Source organism: Saccoglossus kowalevskii, chromosome 22 (assembly GCF_978046115.1).
Source record: "Saccoglossus kowalevskii chromosome 22, keSacKowa6.1, whole genome shotgun sequence".
Lineage (NCBI taxonomy): Eukaryota > Metazoa > Hemichordata > Enteropneusta > Harrimaniidae > Saccoglossus > Saccoglossus kowalevskii.
Window position 1 is genome coordinate 1,514,219 of NC_140662.1, and position 9,958 is coordinate 1,524,176.

Below are 9,958 nucleotides of genomic sequence, written 5' to 3' on the forward strand. Positions count from 1 at the left end.
GATCACACATCATAAATGATAATAATAATAATAATAATGTTTTATTGCATCTTTAGAAGTAACATTTCTATCAGCGTAATATATAATAAAATATAATATATACTATCAGTACACCAGTACGCCTACCATTGTACCCAGTGATCAAAGCGCATGCATCAATATTATACCATTAATGTTCGAAGTGGTACAATTTCTTGTCCAAATGTGACTGAATTAAACTGAATTAAATGTTATCTAACTTATTGACAGTGTCAAATATAAAGCTATTATTGACCTTAAGATTATGCTCAGTAGGATCTTTATTAACTAATACATGGACATCTCCCAAAACAGTAAATACAAAATATTTAAATTATTTACAATATTTCAGCTGTTTCCCTACTAAGTTTCATAGCATTAAATACAAACGCAGCTAAAGGCTGTACAAATACATCATTTTGAGTTTTGAGTAATTCGATAAATTTATTTACAGTTGGTGGGGTGCAGTAGTAGTGTGGGGTATAGAGACATCTAATGTGGTTATAAAAATTACAAACTAATAAAAAATGGAACTCGTTTTCAATAGAATTCATATTGCCAAGCTCACACGTACGCTGATCTCTTTCTAGATAACCTCTGTCTTTTTCAATTCGTAAACAATGTGATGATTTGTTACGGATCTTCAATGCGGGTAAATTTCTGTCGTTTCGTGGCAGTCCGTTAATGGTGACAATGTTTACGACATAAAACAAAGTGACACGAGACTGCCTGGCACGACTGACATCTCGTTTCGGAATGCAAAGTGACACGAGACTGCCTGGCACGACTGACATCTCGTTTCGGAATGCAAAGTGACACGAGACTGCCTGGCACGACTGACATCTCGTTTCGGAATGCAAAGTGACACGAGACTGCCTGGCACGACTGACATCTCGTTTCGGAATGACTCTAATGATTAGCGCTGAAAATGACGTTATTCATTCATGTGCACATGCGCCAGGTTGTTAGACAATTATTAACTGTAAGCTTTGGGTTATAAAATTTTGTTTCCCTGATGAGACAATTGTTCGCAGCCTCGGTGAATATTTGTCAGACCTGGGTGACACATCTTCATTTAAACCTCGGTTGCAGTTAATACTTGTTTATTATCCCTATGTATTGAAAATGTCGATTTAAAAGCCGTAGATAGTAATCCCAAGTCGATGTTTACGTGACTGTTTCTGAGTTCATGAAATTGACTGAATGATTGTCTTTCAAAGTTAAATTCACAAACTGTATGCATTACCACTATATATTAAGTCACATTAGTAGGAGATCGCAAGAAATGTTTTCAATCCATTTGTGTGTGTCATTTAAGTTTATGTACTGTTAATTATGATGAATATGCTGCACCATTATTAGTATCATCGCAGAATGCATAACTCCTAGATTTAGTGTTCGTTTGAAGAGAACCGTCGGTGTGTTGAAGTTGATTTAGTAGTTTATGTTTATTGGCCCTCATTGTTCAGAATATAGCAGTTTAGTTTATTGCAAACAGTAAATAAGCCATCATCACAGAGAGTAAAGAATTATATAACTACATTAAAACAAACATTTGATACATTCGACCTGTGGTTGTCATGGCAAGTTGAAAACAGACACATAGTTTCTCACGTTGTAGAGGCAGAACGATTTTTGCAAACACATTTGTTCCATGATTTGTATATCACCAGGATCATTTTCACAGCCTAGTGTGGCGCTAATCCTGCTGTACCTTTGTTTAGATATCTCACTACATATTTGTTGACTAAAGTAATTGCTTCAGCCTGATCATGGTATACATGGCGTAGGAATGACTCACAATAATCATATATTGCTCCAGTTAACTAATGTGTTTATTATAAACACCACTCATTGGTAGAACAATATAATGATATTGTAATTTGCGTATGTAATTTACACGTATGTCAGAGGTTGTTATAGGGAGAACACATCGTCGCTGTGTGTTTAGGCGACCGTAATCATATGAGTTGAGTCACAGTCACAGTCAAAGTCTTAGTTTAAAGTTTTTAATGGTTGTCGTCATGACAGCGGTCGCAACACTAGCAAGTTGTTAGATTGTTACGAGATAGAACTTGTATTTTGTGTACACAATATTATTATACACCTGTCACCGTAACGCCATAAGATACAGCGTGTCGTAATTTTGCGGTATTTTACAGGGTATTTTCATCCTACTGTAAAAGAAATGCGAATTCCAAATATGGAATGATTGCGCGCGTAAGCGTCCTCTAATAATAAAAACAAACATGGCTGCCACCAGAGTATGGCCGGATTCCACACAAAGAAGTACGCTGATTCTGTTCTAAACTTTTTGGATTTCGGCATTCCCATGATGCATCCTCGGAAGAAAAACATGTATAATAATAATAATAATAATAAGGTTATTACGAGGATACCTCAAAGTATGCACTCAGACAGTACGCCGTAGCATCGACCCCTGCTGTCGGTCGATACTTCCGTTGTACGGTCTTCGTGCATACTTTGAGGTATCCTCGTAATAACCTTATAATATACGCCTGAAATGAACTTAGGGTTTGAGCAAAATTTATGGCGGGGGGGGGGTTAAGAAATTATTTTGTTTTACTTTTTTCGCAGCCCCTCAACTTGCTCATAAAAAATGGCAGCCCCCAACCAACCACCTATTATTTTCATGACCCCTCTCAAATACCCAATTTTTCAATAATTACATTCCATAAAAAATCCATGCATCTTATATGTGATCATGCATTTACAAGGATATGTGGGCATATTAAATACTTACATATTTACAATCGCTCTTTGTAGACGTGGCAGTCACATGATTTGTATTTGTTTGTGCCATTTAGAATAGCTGAAATATTCTATTCATAGAGCAGTTTTCATCTACTTGGCCAAGAATAAGTGTCATGCCTTTTAAATAGTACATCAGTTTGTTTAACACTGGAGAATGTTTCTTACAAATGTGAAAATCGTTTCCAGGATTGTGCTGCAACTCTCTCAGACCTTAAGCCCCTTTCACAATTAGCGCCTCACTCGTGCGATAATTTTTTTTTTCGAAAATATTTTTTCCGTCCTGTTGTAGAAGTGTTGTCTTTGAGTCGCAAGCAATATATATAAAATCGTACGTATTTGGGATGAAAGCTCGGGAGTTCTCGAGCTTATATTGGGGGTGAAAAAAAATCGTACAACGTTGCAATGGGGGCAAGACAGGTCTTCCAATAGTCTTAGGGTGGTACAACGGACTCGTACGACAGGACGCATCATCGTACGACATGAAAATACTCGTGCAACACTCGTTCGGGGTCTTACGAGTGCGTGCAAAGTCGCACAACACTCGTACTTCCTGTCGTGCAATTATTTTTCATCGCGTCAGTCGCTCAAAATATCGGAGCAGCGCGGGTTTTTTTCCCGACCGAGATGCGACCATTTTGTCGCATCTGGATCGTACAATAAGTGGTACAACGAGTCGTACAACGGGAACAATTTCGAGTCGCAAGCCGTTGTAGTCTGTTTGGCACCAATTGTGAAAGGGGCTTTAATCTTGCTGTCAACTCAACATAATTGTCTAAATCCTCATTCTCATCAGTACTTTATCCTGATGATTCACTGCCCACCTCTCTCAGCAGCAAATCATCTTCACTGTCTGATTCACTGTCTTCACTGCTACTGTTATCGTGACTCTGTGATCGTTGAATTGCTACAGTTTGAGTGTGTTTGTGGGCCTTTCTAAGCACATCACATGTGATTGCCTTAATCTTATCATCTTTTTTACCCTATTTAGGCCACACTGATTCAATTTTATGGATGACATCCTCTGGAGACCCAAAAACTAATGCGAGAGGGCGAAAACAAAAATTCTGCCAAAAAAAAAATTCTGCTAAAACCACAGGACTGCGGAGCTGGTATTACGAATTGAACCACAGAACAGAGTGTACTAAAAAAACAACAAGAAGTCTTTATTTGTAGGAGGCACATGTTGATGCACACCTCTCGTACTGTATTACTGTCACAGGTACATGTGTAACCATTTCAGACAAGCTCTAGTACATGTAGTCATGATGAAGTATCTTCAGTCAGAAACACTGCATTCAAGGTACAGCATGTACACCATTTTCAAGTCAAGGCAGAATGTACACATGTACATGTTGTACATATCACTACTTTATGACAATAATTAACAAAACATTGCACTGTGTGTGCAAGCAAATTATCCGAATCAGAAAATAAGAAGAAAATTTTCTTCACCTCCAAAGCGGAACTTCCTCTACTTTCTTTGCAGTTTTGTCGACTTCAATGCTAACAAAACAACCGAACTGACTTGTCGCCTGACCAACTTTTAGGCCACCATACACCTCCACTCCTCTCCCATTTCTCTCATCGTTGCAGAAGAAACGCGGGATAGCCACTCTGGACAATATGTCCTTAAAGTTGTCTGGGCGAAACTCGCTTGCCGCTACCAATCTCTCGTATAGTTGTGTAAACGCCACATCTCCCTGGCCAACGTCAATTGCGTACCAGTCTACAACAGTCCCTCCGTTTTTCATCTGAACTTTTATGCTCACGTATTTTGGTGGCGTGGTCGCCATGTTGGAATCATTTACGACAAAATTGGCATGTTTTGAGGTAGTCCAAAACGAGTTTTACGACAAGCCGGCGCTTTGTGGCAATATGAGTCGGCAAGTTCCGACAGAAAACCGATCTGTGTAGACTCGTCGTCGGAGATTTTTTTTTTTTTTTTTTGAGAACAGACGAAAACTAATTCGCGCGCGGATGTCATCAATAGAATTAAGTCGGTGTGGCCTTATTAAGTTTGTTATGTTCTAAATATATTTTTAATTCCAGAATGTTGCCCAGGAAACACCTCAATGGTCTAATTTACTTGCGAAACATCAATGTATTTGAGGACCCTGATATTGCTAATAACCAGCTGATTGCAATTTTACAAGCCAGCCAGAAAATGATGAGTCTGTATGATATTGTTACAAACATCGTCTCCTGTAATACCATGGGAGTTTAATAGAGTGTGTGTTGCATTGGGGGAAAATTGCGTGGCTTGATTAAAGTATTTTGTTCTTTGGGGACAAGAAAAACATTGTTATAGCAAAGTATTTTGAATACAATAAGTGGTACCAGGAAGACATGCACACAGTTTGTTGAATGAGGGTGCTAGTTTTCTTGGGTAAAAAAAACACACAAAAAACAAAACAAACAAACAAACTATTATTCACTGTTTCATATGCCCACATTTCCTTTGTTGATACACCTTTAATACATATTTACAAACAAAGGTTTCATATACATATAATATAGTTTTTTCCAGCATAAAAATTTACAATCAAATCACACCGTTTTTCGGTCAAACTACATGTATACTTATACTAAGCAGAGCAGCCGCTTCGCTGCGATCTATTGAAAGTAAGCCTCAAAGACCCGTTGTTCTATGGTTTATTTATTATACTAGTACATTTACAAGTATGTTTTTTTAAGTAAAAAAGTGAATAAAATATGAAAAATATTGTTATACATTGTGTTTTTAAATCCCATGACCCCTCCCGGACAGCTGTCATAAAATTTCAAAGCCCCCTGAGCCACCCATAATTTTTCATAACCCCCCTCATTTCCTCACCCGTATCAGAGGGGAATTCTTTTCTCTGGGGTTCTCCACACTTGTCAGGGGGGAATATCGTCTCGTCTCTCTATCGCGTCCCCTTGAGGTACGGGATCGGGAAAGTCACTTAAGCTTTTCAGTCAAATAAGACACACACAGCGAAATACGTTTCAACTCTCGTCTTAGTCGGTCTTGTGAGCACTCTATAAGACACAGCGCCCTGGGGAAAAGTCCCCAAGACTATCGCAAGGCTGACCCAAGACTGTCCACGACTAGACTGAGTCTGTCGCGGAGTACTCGCCAAGACCCACTAAAACAACTCTATTCACTTTCAAAATCTTAACCAATTACAAAGCAGTAAAAAGACTCTAGGGCGTAACCTTCAATCATAAAGCCTATCACACTAAGCACTGAACACGTCATGTCTTTTGGTTAATCGTTCACTACATTAATAATTGCGAATACTAACTGTCAGAAATAGTGGTCCGAATAGCGACGGTTATCTCGTAATTAGTTTCAAATCACTGAGTCGAGTTCCGTCCAAAACATCGCATGGCCTAAACGATGACAGACATAACACAGCAATTCACTCGTAATCAACTAATTAAGTCGATCAACAGATACGTGTAAACAAATTCATCACACCCCTCTGCCGTAAATTCTGCTCGTACCCTTAGTAAATCATCGCTATTGCCATGTATTTATTTGACCATAGACAACAATGTAGTATGGAGCACTTTTTAGAAACATGGTTTCGTGATGTCAACATGAGCACGAGGTAAAAGCTGACTTGTGTATTGTATTACTATTTTGGTCTACGTCAACTACTGCGAAACTAGTACCGTGATGACACACTAGTAATAGGATGGAGTTTAGGTTCAACTCTTAGTAGCAGGGCTGACATGGAAGAATTCACAAAGCAGTCGATACACATGTCACAATGTGTGCCACATGGATGCAGTCATGCAGAACAATTATTCGTGTTGTTGCAAGTTCTTTGGAACAAGTAGAGATCACTTATTTTGTATACTAGCAATATATGTATTGTTCGATTAATATAACATTGTTTTGTTTAGTTGTAACAGCCACACATTAATGTTTATTTCTTGTGAACTCTATTTAGAATGGTATAGTAAAATTACGATTTGGGTAACTTTTCGTTATTGAACAGAATTTATATTTGGTAACGTTTATTTTTTATTTTTGTTGATTCGTTGAATTGATTTGTGAAACAAGACGAACGTATTTCTGATGCCGTCTGTTGACTGTTTGTTTGTTTGTTGATAGATATATTGTTTCAACAGACAACCCCCTATTTCAGATCTCGAATGAGAGTAACTTTTATTTGTTTCGCGGTAGTTCGTTAATGGTGAAAATATGTACTACATAAAACAAAGTGACACGAGACTGTCAACACGACTGACATCTCGTTTTGAAATGAATTTAATGATTAACGCTAAAAATGATGTCATCCCTTCATGTACACATGAGTAACATGATATTGCATATAGTATGTGTGAATGTTGTACGTGGTCAGTAAATGTATGTATAAACAAATCAAATCAACAGTTTCTCATTCAAAGTGCCGACGAACCTGCATTTATAAATTTGTAAAAATTGGTAATGTTAGCAATACCATTCAGTATGAAAAAAAAATATTTTTACATGGGACAATACCTTGCTTACTTCCTCTTTTGGGATAACAAAGTTACTGTCCTAAGTTTCGGTCAGTATCAAAAATTATCGTTCCCAAAGAAGCTGTTATTTGCCTTAGCCTGAAAGCTTCGGACACTTGAGGGCGATAGTTCATGATATAGCCCTAATGCGATGATAATAACTGTACAATTGAAATATCACGACAGCTCAGTGTAATAAAGCAGTTTAATAATTTCATGCATTATAATAATACAATTCTGGATATTGTGTTACGTCATTGCTTTACTAAATAAAATGATAGTTTAATTATATTTTTTAGTTTCATTTTTATTGTAAGATTGTTGATTATTTATGCAAATATAGTGTATTGAATTGCACATTACGAACCCTGTGTTAGCTTCTTGCATTTTTTAAAAGCTATGAAACGGACACAATGGATAAACATAATATCAAATTAATAACCTCTCCATATCAAATAAAACTCGTACTACACTAATTTAATAAATCTGATATCCTCTATGTATCGCTATTATTTTACTTCCATAGCAAAATAATACTATTAGATGTATGCTCAATGAATATAATTTGCATAAAAGCAGGAGCGAAAATTGATAAATATTATTGATAAATTAATGTTACAGTAATTAAAACACAGTTAAGGCGCGATAGGACATTACTTAAGTTTGAGTAATACACAAGTACACATGTATTAAGAGATATATTATATCTATATATATTATATATATGCTAAGGTGGAACACGTGTCTTTTTTCGAAATAAAAAGACATGATTTTACTACGTGTTGTAAAACATTCTTATATGTTGGTTGTTATCTCAAGCCTTTACTCTAGGTCTAAATATGTTTGTTTTTTTTAGAAAACGACCAGAACATTTTTATTTTCAGTGTTTTATTAAGTTATTATTTATTCTGAAAGTTAAAATCACATTAGATTATAGGTAAAGTTTACTTAAATACATTAGTGGATTAAACAACCATAAAAATTAAGTCCGGAAATTAGCATCAATTGAAATCGGCTACATTATACACGGACACAATATGCAAGTTCATAATCTGTGTTTGACAACTTATCTGCAATTTTACATTACATTACACATAGTGACTGTCTTGGGCATGGTTTATACATACTATTATTTGGAACAGACTGAAACCTAGATCTGTGATATCTTCACAGTACACAAATTGTGCCCGCATTTCTGACAATTACCATGTTTTGACCTATGCGACAATTCCATGCAACTGTTACTCAAATTCAGTGACACGTATGAAAGTTACAACAATGCTGATTATACACACGTACCTGCTCGGTGGATCTATGAATCTCAGTTGATTGAGCATACCACCAATCTCCATCAGATATTTCATCCATCGTAACTTTATTCAACTGACAAGTGCCTGTAACACGTTGGTAGTTAACTGACTGGCACACAGAAGTATCTTGTAGACAACGAACTAAACATTCTGAAGCACTGAACACTTTCTCAGAGAGAAGGACGTGGCTATCCGTTGTTGTGCCATGATTAATTGTTTCTGGTATAGTGAAATGTCCACAGCCAACAAAGTCTTCACTCATGGATATGTGCAAAATCCCAAAGAAAACCAAGACAGAAGTAAACGACATTATCTGCTTCTATAAATTAAACATCCACAATTATATACCAATATTAGTATGCCACACTTTTAAGTTAGTAATACCAGCTGAATTAACGCCCCTCTATTGAAGATTGGCTTCAATATTCTTCTTCGCGGTTACTCGAATTCCGTCGAATTCTTCTTTTTAGTATTCGTACTGTTAACAGTTGAGTGTGAAGCTTCTTTTGACAACCAACTTTGCAGTGCGTGATACGTTCAACTAAGGCCAACGCGATCTTCGATCACACCTTCTATCAGAACGTATGGAAAACATTGATATTTATCACTGTTACTTGATAATTCCTCCTAACAGTTCCACAACAAAATTCAACATTGCTGTTCAAAAACTACGACTTCACTCCATTAAACAGTTTGTGAATCCTTGGTCGATGTGCTGATTCTCAACGTTTATCCCATATGCGTCACATGCAGTCCTATTAAATGTCAACAGGCTGACTTTAGATATCTAATGAATGTCACTGCCAAACGTAGCGTGGTACAACACGTACGCATTACTAACCGCAATTAAGTTTCCAGCATCTCAACAAGAAGCCAGTAAATCAAGTCCACTTTACCAAAGCTTTTACCATACATAAATCGATGGTAATACATTTAAGTTCGTACCGAAGACGCCTTTGCAAATGAAATGGGATAATGAAAATGCTAAAGGCATTAACGTACTTGGAGCATGGCCGTGACTCGATTTAAATGGTAGGCATTGGAGTTTCACTTAAGCTCATCTCTTGAATATCCGTCATGGAGTGCTGCACCGCTTGGTGTCGTTAGTTTCACTACACAGTATATATAAAGTTAAAAAATGCATCAAATAGAATATTTAATATCCTTTCAATGTTTATTATTTATTCTATTATGAAAGCGCAAACTGCAAATTATAGATTGCGAACATTCACATTTTGAAGTATTGTTCTGTCACTCGTATAATTGTTCTTATTTATGTGTCACCCCTGTCATTGGTCGTATATGATAATTAGACGAAATGTACAATATACACTCCAGGGACTCGTTGTGTGAAGTGTGTCACG